The sequence below is a fragment of the Homarus americanus genome, unplaced genomic scaffold (genome assembly GCF_018991925.1).
Source record: "Homarus americanus isolate GMGI-L3 unplaced genomic scaffold, GMGI_Hamer_2.0 scaffold51859, whole genome shotgun sequence".
NCBI lineage: Eukaryota > Metazoa > Arthropoda > Malacostraca > Decapoda > Nephropidae > Homarus > Homarus americanus.
In genome coordinates, this window is record NW_024711292.1 from 1,970,893 (window position 1) to 1,985,447 (window position 14,555).

Below are 14,555 nucleotides of genomic sequence, written 5' to 3' on the forward strand. Positions count from 1 at the left end.
ATGTGTTGTTGTGTATATATATATATATATGTGTGTGTGTGTGTGTGTGTGTGGACTGTCGTTGATGGTTACACTTCAGCCTTTATCAACACACACACACACACACACACACAGGAAGACCGCGTGGGCCTGCTGCATCTCACAACATCACGCCTAAACACTACACTTTCCTAACAGCAGGTGTCTCCATCCCTCCCAGCGGGGCCGTCAACAACACCAGGTAGGTCACGCCAAAACATTATCTTGTTAGTTTATAAACATATCGGCGATGGAGCGCACGTGATGAGGGGGGTGGGGAGGGGGCGGCCTTGCGGGTGAACCAGGAGGAAGAATAACCTAGAATACACACAGGCTCTTTCACTAGTAATCAGGCTTCATTTCTGGTAGGAGACAAGTGAATAAATGATTACCCTTGCGTACGCTGGGCGGCTGGCTGGAGATATGATAAGACAGGCTAACAAGCGTGTGCTGCTGCCGGGCTGCTAGGGGGAGGGGTGGCGGGGTCCGCTCCCCCTTTCCTCCCCCCCCCCCCACACGGAGACCCGGACCCCCCTCCATACTCGCTATTCACCCAGGCACCTCGCCTTTAAGCCACCAAACCTTAGATCAATACCCACACTGCTGCTGCTGCTGCTGCTGCTGCTGCCGCTGCTGCTACTGCTGTGGTTCCTACCGCTGCTGATATTATTGTTGCTGCTGCCTCTGCTAGCGAGTATGAATATATGACCTGCTGCTGCTGCTTGTAAATGCTGCGGTAACTGGAGCTTGTGGTTGTTGTAGTGGCTGATACGTGAGCATGTTGCAGCCGGCGTCACCGATGTTGGTGCGGTAGTCCCTGACGCTGCTGCTGCTGCTGCTGCTGCTGCCACTACTGCTGCAGCTCCTGATGGTGGTGGTGCGGGTGCTGTGTTGATTCCGCATACTGGTGCCCCTTGTTACCCTCCTCAGCTATGGCTTCTCTTGGTAAATCTTCCGCGACTACTGATGCAGAGACGTAAAGTCGAACTTTCTACTCAAGAGCCTCGGTATGCTTTAACGTCTGACACTCTCTCTCTCTTTGCTTATGTAGAGTCTCAATATACTTATACTCTCGGTATTTTCTCTTTACTTATGTAGATACTGTAGTTCACAACCCCTTTCTCCTCTTCTTCAGATGGTGGCGGGAGATACGCATACTACCTCTTAGTTTACGCACTAGTAGAGTTTACATTTATACACAGAAGAAAACTTGAATACCAAAACTTTCGTTACTCTTTTTTTTTATTCCTGACAGAAAAGTGAAATATCTCTTTCCTTTTGGACTCTCGGAATGCATACACGTCTAGTCCTTCCTCTCTCATGACTCACACCACCACTACAGCCTTGACAAAAACACCTAAACCTGCGTCATAATACAAGCGACCATAACAACTGCATAATACCTGAGTTTACCTGAGACAAGGTGAGGATACCGGTACTATATGGTAATTAATGCACCTGTACACCTGAATCTGTACGTGTATTGATATTTCTAATTAAGTATTCTAGTGTTGAGTGCGTCACGGCTACAGGTGTGTGGGTGTTGATTACTACACACCTGGCGAGGTTCTTCAGGTGTAGTAGACCAATGCGTTATTTGTGGAAAGTTTAAGGAAGTCAAATCTAATTTGACTTTTACATAATCAACCAAATACTTAAGTGACTGGTACTTTCTTTTCTGTTACTAAATGAGTAAAACTTTCCTTTTGTGTGTATTAAACTCCGCTATGGTTAAATATCTAATACTTTCTTTTCATCCATGGTTACGACGTAACCACTCACTTTCTAATCAAATTCCCGAAGAACTACATCGTTTAATACTTTCTTTTTTTGTGAAAAGAAAGTAAAATACCTCTCCTTACACACAGTCTCATTATGCTTAATCATTTGACACTTTCTCCTAGTTCCTACAGTTACATGTGTCCGCAACTTTCTCCACAGATTCCCGTTATATTAAAACTTTCAGTACTTTCTCTCAGGTATTAAAATGAAACTCCTACCTTTCTCTTTAACGTCGCCATTCTCACGTGTTTGAGACTTTCATATCATGTGGGAGATAATAAGAGTGTTGTTGTTCTCTCTCTCTCTCTCTCTCTCTCTCTCTCTCTCTCTCTCTCTCTCTCTCTCTCTCTCAACACAGATAATCAAGCTCTACCACAGAACAATTTTGTCCTCACCAGAGTTCTTCCCTATCCACAACCAAACTGTTCTTAATACTGTTCTCTAATGGGTCTCTAGCCTTTGTTCTCTACCTATCCCAGTCCGTGTTCTTATAATGTTCACCATAGAACAGGTTTTGTGTGATGGAATTAGTGCTTCTGGTGGTAAGTCTTTCACTGTAGGCTTCCTGTATGTTGTCATTGTAAGCTGTGTATGTTGTCACTGTATTTTATATGTTGTCACTGTAGGTCTCCTGTATGTTGTCACTGTAGGTCTCCTGTATGTTGTCAGTGCAGGCTTCCTCTTCTTTTCTTCCCTTCATAAATTCTCTTCTCAATTTCTTAATCTATTTCCAGCTTTCATTATACTCTTTCCTTTCCTATATCAACAACCACAACATCAACAACCACAACATCAACAACCACAACAACAACAACGAAACAAATAACGAACGACATTATATCATCCCTATAATTTCGTTGTATTGCATTTTTGTTTTTTTTTACGTTATTTTCGCCCATCGATTCGTTCATCTCATTTGGTGGTCAAATTTGTATAGTGTGTTGGAAGCATGGCGAGGAATACTAACGTTTGTGGAAGGGAGGAAGATAGAGAGGGGTAGGTGATGGGAGGGGGTTTGAGGGGGTAGGGGTAAAGGGGTAGGAGGGGGTAAAGGGGTAGGAGGGGGGTAGCAAGGGGTAGGAGGGGGTAGCAAGGGGTAGAGAGGAACTTAATGTTTAGTGAAGCATTACACAAAGTTGGATGCTTGTCAACTCCACTTTAATCGCTGACAGGAATTAAAGTTTACCGTGGCAAGGTTGTGTATGTGTGTGTGTGTGTGTGTGTGTGTGTGTGTGTGTGTGTGTGTTTATTATGGTAATTTTACATATCTATGGTGTTTAGTACAGGTATGTATGTTTGTATATGTTTATTGATGTTTAATATGTTGATGTTCAAGTGTTTAATGTATAAGTTTCTATTTAATATGATACCTTAATTTTAACGTGAGATTCTGAATGTTTAGTGTGTTAATTTTTTCCTCTGGTTAATGTAATAATTTATGTTTTGATGTAGAGGAATGTTATGTTGTTAATTTATGTTTTATTTGGGTGTATAGATTATGTTTATTAGACACACTTAATACTCCCCGAGGTTAGGTTAGGTTAGGTTAGGTTAGGTTAGGTTAGGTTAGGTTAGGTTAGGTTAGGTTAGTTTATGTGTGTGTTATTTACTGTGATTGGTACAGAGAACGAGAGACTATATGGTCCATTGATAAAGAGGTGCTGTGTCTGTCTCTCTGTCTCTCTGTCTGTCTCTCTGTCTGTCTTTTTCTCCAGTTATGTGATTCTCTCTCTCTCTCTCTCTCTCTCTCTCTCTTCTTCTCTTCTCTAATTACACAATAATACCTAATACAAAATAATAAACACACACACACACACACACACACAAACACACCTGAATCTTTTGTTAATGACGCGCACACACCTGTGATTATCAATTCCTATATGTGGCGGTAATAGAGAATGTCAGGTGCATGCCATATTGTTTTATTCACTTCCCCATTCATCAAGCATTTTTTTGTCTTCTTCTACAACTAGTCAAGGACACATAAAATAAGCCAGGCGGTTCATTGTACTTTCTGCTATCCATTGATCAATTCGTCCCGTATACAGAGTGAACGGCTCCAGATAGATAGATATATATATATATGATCCACGTGGTGTTGTTATTGTTGTCGTGGTCCCATTGAGGGAACCCAAGATGGCTGGCTGCTCTATTGTTTAAGTTCGTCTTTGACTCGTGATCTTCTTTTGTTTTTATGGGAGGTGTTTTAGTAGTGTTTCTCACCTGACTATATCAAGGGGAAGGAAGATGTGGGAATGTTAATAATAGATTTAATTGATAAGAGATTAAGACGATAAAGTTAATGTATTGTTGTATAGAAAGTGTTTGTTAATAGTGAAAGGAAGAGATATAAAGTGATGTAGTTTATGTCTTATCAGAAGAAGTACGAGGATAGAGATAACAGTAATGAACAGTTATTTCTAACAAAAAAAACAACAACAACAAGAGAAAGTTGTAACAAGGAAACAGTAACACCAATTACACTTTAAGCAGGTATGAGTTTTTTTTCGTTCTGACTTACACAATATTTTCGTTTCATTAAGAACTGTGCATAAATTCTATACCTGTCACTAATTGGTAACAGCTGGTGCTATAGTACAGGTGTGTGTGTGTGTGTGTGTGTGTGTGTGTGTGTCGATGTCACCAGAATTACAAACACAAACACTGTGAAAGTTTGTTCAAAATGGGAGCATACAAGTTCAATGAGACTTTCCTGCCAAAGGGCGTGTGATTGTGAGCGAACACACGTTTGACCAGTGGGGAAAAGAATCTCCTACATTTTTTTACTGGGAGTGACTGAAGGCAAGTTTCCTACACGGACGAAAGAAATAAAAGACAAAAATTAGACCACTTAACGTAGAAGAAAGTAGAGAAAGATCTGTAAGATTAATCTAATTTTCCCTCCTGACAAGACCAAGTGAAATTGACCAGCGACTTGTCTTGGGAAATTTTTCGTCGCCGGGGGTTAAGTGTACACAATGGCTGCTGCTGCTGTGCTGGCCTTTTGCCTCGCATGGGAGTATTATTATAAAACTTGTACAATGGCTGGTCATGTTGATCTTGTGGACGAGTTGTAGCTAGTAGAGTAATATGGAGGTGGGGGGGGGGTGTGTTAGTGGATGATGATGATGATGATGATGATGATGATGATGATGATGGTGATGATGGTGATGATGATATTTGACTTATGGATGTTTTGTATCAGTTCTGAGGATGATAGTGTGTGTACTGATAGGTGATGTTAGGGTCCGTGGATGTGTTGATAGCATGAGCAACTGAGGATTGATGTTAATGATGATATTAAACATGGAGAGAATGTTAAAATGAATGTTAATTATAGTCAGGATAATATAAAAGTGTTATTATTGATGTAGATGTTGTTGAGGATGCTAGTGATATTTACTGTTATTGTTGTTGTTGTTAATGATATTATAACTAATGGCGGCAGTATCATCATTGTTATTGCAGTTATTGTTACCCATGGCAGTAATATTACCATAATTATTGTTGTTAATGGTATTATTATCGTCATTATTGAAAAAAAATACCTTTATTACGGCATTGTCACTTATCTTCCTAATGCCTCCGGGTACAGATAGAATGAGACAATTTTACAATGCCACTCAGCCACGTCTTACAGCATGAGGGTGAGTGATAATGATCATCTTACTCAACATGCTCATTGTATAGCTCTACTGAAGGAGTTATGAACGAAGATACTTGGTTAATGGTGAAGACTGTATGGGAAGTATATGCACCAGTGTATTTTGTGTTATATGAGAGCAAGTAGTAGGTAGTAGGCAGGTAGTAAACAGGGAGGTACTACCGCCTGGGAAGATATTGGAACTATAATGTGTTGTCTAATGGTAGACCCTGCTGCCATATGGCATCACAAAATTTGTGACCAAGTCCCAGGTTGCTGATCTGACTTTCTGCCTCATTTATACACAATTGCACGGTCTCAATTGTTTCTCTTACTATTGACAACACAACATACATATATTGTTTCTCACTATTGATCTTTTTTTAAAAAATTGTATTTATGGTTCTTAATTATTATTATTATTATTATTATTATTATTATTATTATTATTATTATTATTATTACTACATTTTCGCCCCCCAGGCCCTGATGTGGGTTAGTGACCTGTGCCAGGGTGGGCTAATCCCGTAAAAAAAAATAAAAAATATTAAAAAACAACAATGCGTTCGGTTCATATTGTAGTGATATAACCCATGAGTTTGGTTCATATAGTAGTCATATTACTAATGCATTTGGGCTTTACCTATAACATGCATTTAGACGAGATATGAATAAATCTACTAATAAATTCCCTCCCTTATACAAAACAAGTGTATTCATATACTGTATCATATATGAAGTAGGCCTATACGTAATATCATATATACGGATCATATAACAGTATATTAGTGTTATATATCAAGTACAAGTAACAATGTATTCGTGTTGAAGTAAGTTTACTCATATCTATATCATATAAGAGTATTACCAATATATCGTGTGCATATAAGAGGTAAGGATAATAATATTCTTTGTCTGTAGTTGGCAATGCTGAAGTCACTGTTGGCGGTACTGTTTTTGTTGTTGTTGTTGTTATTAATGTTGTTGTTGTTGTTATTGTTGTTGTTGTTTCCCCTTTGATAATTATACATAATAACGGACTGTCAATAGGAATCCTAGGTACCTAAAGTAATAATAATAATAATAATAATAATAATAATAATAATAATAATAATAATAATAATAATAATAATAATAATACAAATAAAAATTCAACGTAGACCAAAATGACAAAAAACAAACACAAAATAACATTGGCAACACTCGAGACATTTAACTCAAATGTAAACAAAGTGGCCGTTACCATGACAACCAGGTGACGCCGTCCACGTCTAATATTCACCTCCAGAGAAATGTTTACCTTAGTAGTTAAGACGTCAAAGGTTGTAATATGATGTTTACACAAATATTAATGGAAGATGATAATAATAATAATAATAATAATAATAATAATAATAATAATAATAATAATAATAATAATAATAATAATAATAATAATAATAATAATAATAATAATAATAATAATAATAATAATAATAATATAACCTTCGCACAATTATTATTGTAATAAATTATATCTTTCTGTCACCACAAAAAATAAAATAAAAAATAAATAAATTCTACCCCCAACAAAAGCATTACTGTTTTAATCATATTGAAAATTAATGATTAGTTATTATGAAGAGTTAATTTAATTTTCATATTAGTATTTTTTGAGTCACAAACACCAATAATTATCACACAAAACACCAGTGAATACTTTAATGCTGGAGTGTGCAAGGCCAGGTAACTAGCTGTCAAACCTCACCTGGAAAAATCATCCCTTACATATCAGTCAAGTCAATCAGTCAGTCAGTCGAGGGTATTAAGTCACCCATGATCCCAGTATATAAGAGTATATCATCAATTACATCATCGAGTATAATGACTCAAACTCTATAATTGAAGCACACGTGATTGGCTTATCATCCTAGCCAATCAAATTAGCTTCGACAAAAACACACATAATCAAGATTCACACAAATGCAGCTGTGTGTGTGTGTGTGTGTGTGTGTGTGTGTGTGTGTGTGTGTGTGTGTGTGTGTGTGTTGGCTAATTATGGCAACAGCAATTTAATTATTTCTTCGAGATAGGTGGATATGTAGGTGGATAGGTGGGTGGATAGTAAGTGGATAGGTGTGAGGTGTGTCATTGGGTGCTAGGTGGGTGACGAGTGGGTTGGGATAGGATAAGGTAAGTGTGGGGTGGGTTAGGGTAGGGTAAGGTGGGTGTGGGGTGGGTTGGAGTGAGGTGGGATAGGGTGGGTGTGGAGTGGGTTAGGGTATAGGGTGGGATAAGGTGGGGTGTGGGGGTGGGTTAGGGTGGGGTGGGGTGGGTTAGGGTGGCATTAGGTGGGTGTGGGTTAGGGTGGGATAAGGTGGGTGTGGAGTGAGTCAGGATGATTTGGAAGGAGAAGAGACGGTAGATGGAAGGAAAGGAGCTGTGGAATGGAGGGAAATATGGAAGAGTAATGTGTGATGGAAAAGAAGACTGAAATGGAGGGGGATAATTGTATGGAAGGCCAGTGAGAGGGAGGTGTGAGTGGGAGGGAAGGACAGAGTGGGAGATGAGATAGGAGTGGGAGGGAAAGTGTGGGTGGGAATGTAGTGGTGTGTGGATGGGATGGGGGAGGAGGAGAGGTGAGGAAGAGATGGAAAGGAATCATGGAAAGAAACAGGGAGATGGGAAAGGAAAAGGAAAAGACACAATCAGGAAGAGAAGCATGGGAGAGAAAGTGAAATGGGAAGGGAGAGATAGATGGAAACGGAAGGATGGATAGTCCAGTCAGTCAGTCATTCAGATGTGGTATTCATAGAGCTAACTGACGCAGATCAAACTCAAACACACACACACACAACATGCAGTTCACACGTTACCTTATATAGTGGCTGCCAGTACTGCTATCCGCGTCTGAAAGGAAAAACAAATTCTTTTAATAAACATATAACTTAAAATCCCTTAAATATTTACCTAAAAAAAAAGAGATTCAAGCTTTTATTTTTATCATTACTGGAGCTTTTTTTTTTACTATTATTATAAAGAATGAGAGTAGAGGTTAAACTATGGGAAATGAAATTGTCTGTATGAATGAATGTTATTGTAGATGGATTTCTGTATCTTGTTTATACCTGTAACTTCATAATGCAGTCTTACCCACCTGTAACACCTGTGCTCATTATACTATGCAATACCATGTTCTCCCTGCAATCATATACACACATCGGTGCTTCCTATCTCAACCTCCACCCACCTACCTACCTACCTATCTACCTACCTACCTACCTATCTACCTACCCCACTCAGTACTTCCCTCAGCCAAACCTTCAACCACCCTTCTTGGTCTCCCTGTATCTCATAACACCAGTTCTTGTATTCAACACCATACCAAGTTTTCGTCCATACCACTTTAACAAACCCCAATTCACACCTTAGTACCCATTTCGCTATCCACATTTTCTTTCCATTATATTTTGTTATTTACGTCATTTTTCACCTTAGTTATTATTCTCAATTGCATCTTTTTCCTTCGATTATTTATCTTATCTTATCTTATCTTATTTTGTCGTCTCTCTCTCTCTCTCTCTCTCTCTCTCTCTCTCTCTCCTCTCTCTCTCTCTCTCTCTCTCTCTCTCTCTCTCTCTCTCTCTCTCTCTCTCTCTCTCATTCATCACCCATTGTTCCTTCTCCTGACACAGCCATACCCTCTCATACCCTGCAGAACTTCCTTACTTCCTCTAGTCTTTCTCCATTGAGGTTTACATCTATGGTTCACCTTAAGATCCCTCACCGCCTATAATGCTATCTGGGGATTAGGTTAGGTTAGGTTAGGTTAGGTTAGGTTAGGTTAGGTTAGGTTAGGTTAGGTTAGATTAGGTTAGGTTAGGTTAGGTTAGGTTAGGTTAGGTTAGGTTAGGTTAGGTTAGCATGATGGTAGAAGGGTGAGTGAGTGTGTGTGTGTCTGTGTGAGAGAGGGTCTATGGTGGAAGGTGTGTGCTGACTGACTGCTCTACTCTCATCGCTTCATATTTGTTTACATTCATTACCAACAGCATCATGTGTATATAACAGCTGACTCACCTCATCACCATATCACTGTCTGTATTATCAACCTTCTTCCGTCACCTCTGTCCATCACCCGTTCCCTCACCTCTGTCCATCACCCGTTACCTCACGTCTGTCCATCACCCGTTCCCTCACCTCTGTCCATCACCCGTTCCCTCACCTCTGTCCATCACCCGTTCCTGCCTCCCTCCATCACCCGTTCCCTCCACTCTCTTCATCACCGTTCCTCCACCTCCTGTCCATCACCCGTTACCTCGTCTGCCCATCACCCGTTCCCTCACCCCCCTCCATCTTACGTTCCCTCACCTCTCTTCATCACCCGTTTCCTCACCTCTGTCCTCCACCCGTTACCTCCCGTCTGTCCATACCCGTTCCCTCACCTCTGCTCATGCTCGTTCCCTCCTCTGTCCATCACCCGTTCCTCCACCTCCCTCCATCACCCGTTCCCTCACCTCCCTCCATCACCCCGTTCCCCTCACCTCTGTCCATCACCCGTTACCTCACGTCTGTCCTCCTTACGTTCCCTCACCTCTGTCCATCACTTGGTTCCTCACCTCTGTCCATCACCCGTTCCTCACCTCCCTCCATCACCCGTTCCCTCACCTCCCTCCATCACCCGTTCCCTCACCTCCCTCCATCACCCGTTCCCTCACCTCCCTCCATCACCCGTTCCCTCACCTCTCACACTGCTCCATCCATGAATATATTGAATACACACAACAATACACACACAGCCTTGACATAGTCCTACTTCCCTGGTAATCAGTTTGTCTCTCCCCGACCAAACTCTTACACATGAACTTTCTATTAAAACTTTAGTCAAGCTTTCAACAACGTCTCATTGATCCCATATATTCATAGTATTTCAAACATTACTTACTATTACCTCTTTAATATGTGTTACTAGAGCCATGTATTAATATATATGTACGTAATGTATATAAAATAAGACATATAGCAGCCATCAGCTCCAACATTATGTACCCTCCAGCCGTCGTACTGCTGCAACAAAGTTAATTTCACTTTTCGTCCGAAAACTCAATTACAAACTTTTTTTTTCACATAACGTTAATTTACTTGGCTCTAACTCAATTTCTAAATCGCAAACTACTTCAAAAATTCCCGGGACAAACTTGGGAAGAGTTGTGGAGTTGTTGAGGGTGACGGCCGCCCCTCACACCGTGGGGGGTGGGGCGCCCCCTCACATCGTGGGGACCGCCCCTTACATCGTGGGGACCGCCCCTCACACCGTAGTGGCCGCCCCTCACATTGTGGTCACCGCCCCTCACATTGTGGTGGCCGCCCCTCACATTGTGGTGGCCGCCCCTCACATTGTGGTGGCCGCCCCTCACATTGTGGTGGCCGCCCCTCACATTGTGGTCACCGCCCCTCACATTGTGGTCACCGCCCCTCACATTGTGGTGGCAGCCCCTCATATTGTGGTCACCGCCCCTCACATTGTGGTGGCCGTCCTGTGTGGTGGCTGCCCCTCACACCGTGGGCCACTCACACCCAGAGCCCCGCCCTCACCGTGGGGACCGCCCTTCACCGTGGGAGCCACCCCTCACACCGTGGGGACCACCCCTCACACCGTGGAGGCCCGCCCTCACACCGTGGGCCCCCCCTCGTGGTGGCCGCCCTCACACCGTGGTGTGCGCCCCTCACACGTGGTGGCCTCAGTGCCGCCCCTCACGTGGGGACCGCCCTTCCACACACCGTGGGAAGCCACCCCTCACAGGGGCCGCCCCTCACCGTGAGCCGCCCCTCACACACCGTGGTGGCCCCACATTGTGGTGGCCGCCCCTCTCACACGTGTGGCCGCCCCTCACCGTGGTGGCCCCCTCACATTGTGGTGGCCGCCCCTCACACCGTGAGTGGCCACTTCACATTGTGGTGGCCGTCCCTGTGGTAGCCACCCTGTAGCCGCCCCTCACCGTGGTGGCCACGCCCTCACCGTGGTGGCCGGCCCTCTGTGTGGTGTGCGCCCCTCGTGTGGTGGCCGCCCCTCACCGTGGTAACCCCGCCCCTCACACCGTGGTGGCCAGGTCCCCTTCATTGTGGTGGCCGCCCCTCACCGTGAGGACCACCCTCATCGTGGTGGCCACCCCTCACACATGAGCGGCCGCCCGTCACACCATGGTGGCCGCCCTTCACACCGTGGAGACCTCGCCTCACATTGTGGTGACCACCCCCACACATCGTAGTCGTCGCCCCACCGTGGTGGCCACCCCTCACACCGTGGTGGCCGCCTCTCACACGGTGGCCGCCCACTGCCACCGTGGTGGCACCCCCTCCCACCGTGGTGGCCGCCCCTCACGGTGGCCTTGCCCACCGTGGTGGCCCCTCACCGTGGTGGCCGCCTCACACCGTGGTGGCCGCCCCACCCCACCGTGGTCAGCCGCCCACCCCCACCGTGGTGGCCGCCTCTCCTGCGTGGTGGCCTTGCTACACCGTGGTGGCCGCCCCTCACACCGTGGTGGCCGCCCCTCACACCGTGGTGGCCGCCCCTCACACCGTGGTGGCCGCCCCACACACCGTGGTGGCCGCCCCTCACACCGTGGTGGCCGCCCCTCACACCGTGGTGGCCGCCCCTCACACCGTGGTGGCCGCCCCTCACACCGTGGTGGCCGCCCCTCACACCGTGGTGGCCGCCCCTCACGACGTCTGTGTTTACATTTTTATCCGTCTACTCAAGGTTTCCAAATCTTGTTTTTTCTGAGGTTTTATCTTATAGTTTGGACCAGGAGTGGTGTGTGTGTGTGTGTGTGTGTGTGTGTGTGTGTGTGTGTGTGTGTGTACGTGTGTGCCATCTTTGTTTTCTACCAGGGATCTGTGGATGTGTCTATTCTGAGCTAAGGTGAGTCCGTGTTTAGTCCTTTTGAGTCCGTGTGAGCAAATAACCTCTCGTCTCACAGGCTAACCACGTCTTTCTGCTAACTGACAGGTAATTGCAACGTTAATGATACATCCTTGACTCTTTACATGATTCGTACGCGACTGACACGTGTTTGATACTGTAGATTGCCCGGGTGGGGTCCTTAAACGGTACATAGTTGATAAGCGGAGCGGATGGGGTGGTTAACTGACATACGTGGTTGAAACATGTATGCAGTTGGTTCACTAATACGTGGTTAATCGGTACATAGTTGATTGTTGTTTCTCACGTGGTTAATACGCAGTTGTTACGTGGTTAATACGCGAATAAGACGTATTTAAATAGTGATTCATACGTGATTGATACCTGACGTCACCTGTGTGTGTGTGTGTGTCTGTGCCCTTTTTATATAATTGCTACCACCACTACCACCACACTTCTACCACCGTCACATTACCACAACCACCACCATATACCACCACCACCATATAACATAACCACCATACACCACCACAACCTCTACCATACACCACCACTACCATACACCACCACAACCTCTACCATACACCAGCACTACCATACACCACCATCATACACTACCACCACCACACCTTCAAAACACAGCCAAATATAACCTACACCAAAACACTATCTAGAGATTCCATATTCACCATACCCCCAAGTCATCACCCAGAAAAATCTCTCCCGCTACAAGACTTTGGAAAATGAACCATCAACCCAGTCTGCAAGGAGCCACTTTTCCCACCAAATAAATCCTTTGTTCGGACGATTATTACTTGGGCATTTTCCCTCTTACATGTAGAGTTTGCCCTTCTTTGTGGCAGTGTTTGTATAAAATTTATCAAGTCTATCGCCGCTAGGATTTCTGGAGAGGGTGAGGAGGGAGGTGCTGGAGGATGGGAGGGTAGTAGTGTGGGTGGGTGGGAGGTGAGGGTAGGGGATGGGACGGGGAGGGGATGGGTAGGGGAGGGGATGGGACGGGTAGGGGATGGGACGGGGAGGGGATGGGACGGGGAGGGGGTGTAAACTCTGGCTTCCCACGATCTGCGCATCTCGGGTACATTCTTGCCTGCCGGTGTTGCCATACTACGGCACTCTCTCGCTGCGTTTGTTTTTCCACGTTATCATCCCTCACTCTCCATTACGATATTTGATATATTTACACCATTATATTTATACTTTGACTTAGTATTTACGAATATTACACAAAGAAATTTAATCAGGTATTCAACCGAGAGACTAGAAACAGTAACATGGATATATACATAACTTGCAACTCAAGCCTGCAGCCCCGGGATCTAATCATCTCTCTCATTGGTTCTTTTGTTTTAGCTTATCGATTAGAGGCACCAATCATCGATCGGCTTACAGTGAGAGCGGGCAGGCAGCCAATCAGGTGACTCGTCGCAGAGCACCGGATTATCGTGGTTGATGTGCGTCGTCCTATTGTTTCAGCGCATGGGATCAAGCGGTCTACAATGGTCCACGCTCGACAATGTTGCCGAGGTAATAGTTAAGACACTCGCCTCCACGTATTAATCGCGAATAATTGCCTACAAAATATCTCTCAGGCTGGAGTTCAACTTTAATATGTCAGTTTGTAGAGTAATGTATCTGTCTGTTAGTATATGGAGCACGTCAGTGGCGGAACAAGGCACCAAAAATGAGTGGAAATATCTCGTAACTGTTAACTTTACTTGTCGACCCGATATAACCTAAAGATGGTGAGAGGGATTTGTCCTCAAGTGCCGTACTTTTTCTTATTCTACTTTCTTAAAGGTTTAAAATGGCCTCAGTTATAAAACATTACCACGTTTATTGATGACTGAAGGCGCAGGACAAGGCTGTAATTGTTAAACATTATTAATAAGATAAAATCGAGCGTCAGGGAGTTTCACAACACCTGGGGAATAATGGCGAGATTATTCCCAAAACATCGCTGATGGTGTGATCTCGTGCTGGTATTTGGGGGCTTGACGACCCAACTACGACCAGCCTCGTTAGTGTTGTTAGCGCCACAACGGTAACAAGGTAACTCGGACACAGCGAATAAAGACACAGTAAAAGTCTGTCTCCGTGGTACTGTACCTCCACCACTCACGCTGCTTCGTCAGGCGAACACAAAAATATTATGCTGGTACTATAAAAAGATTGCCACTGCCGGCAGAAGGC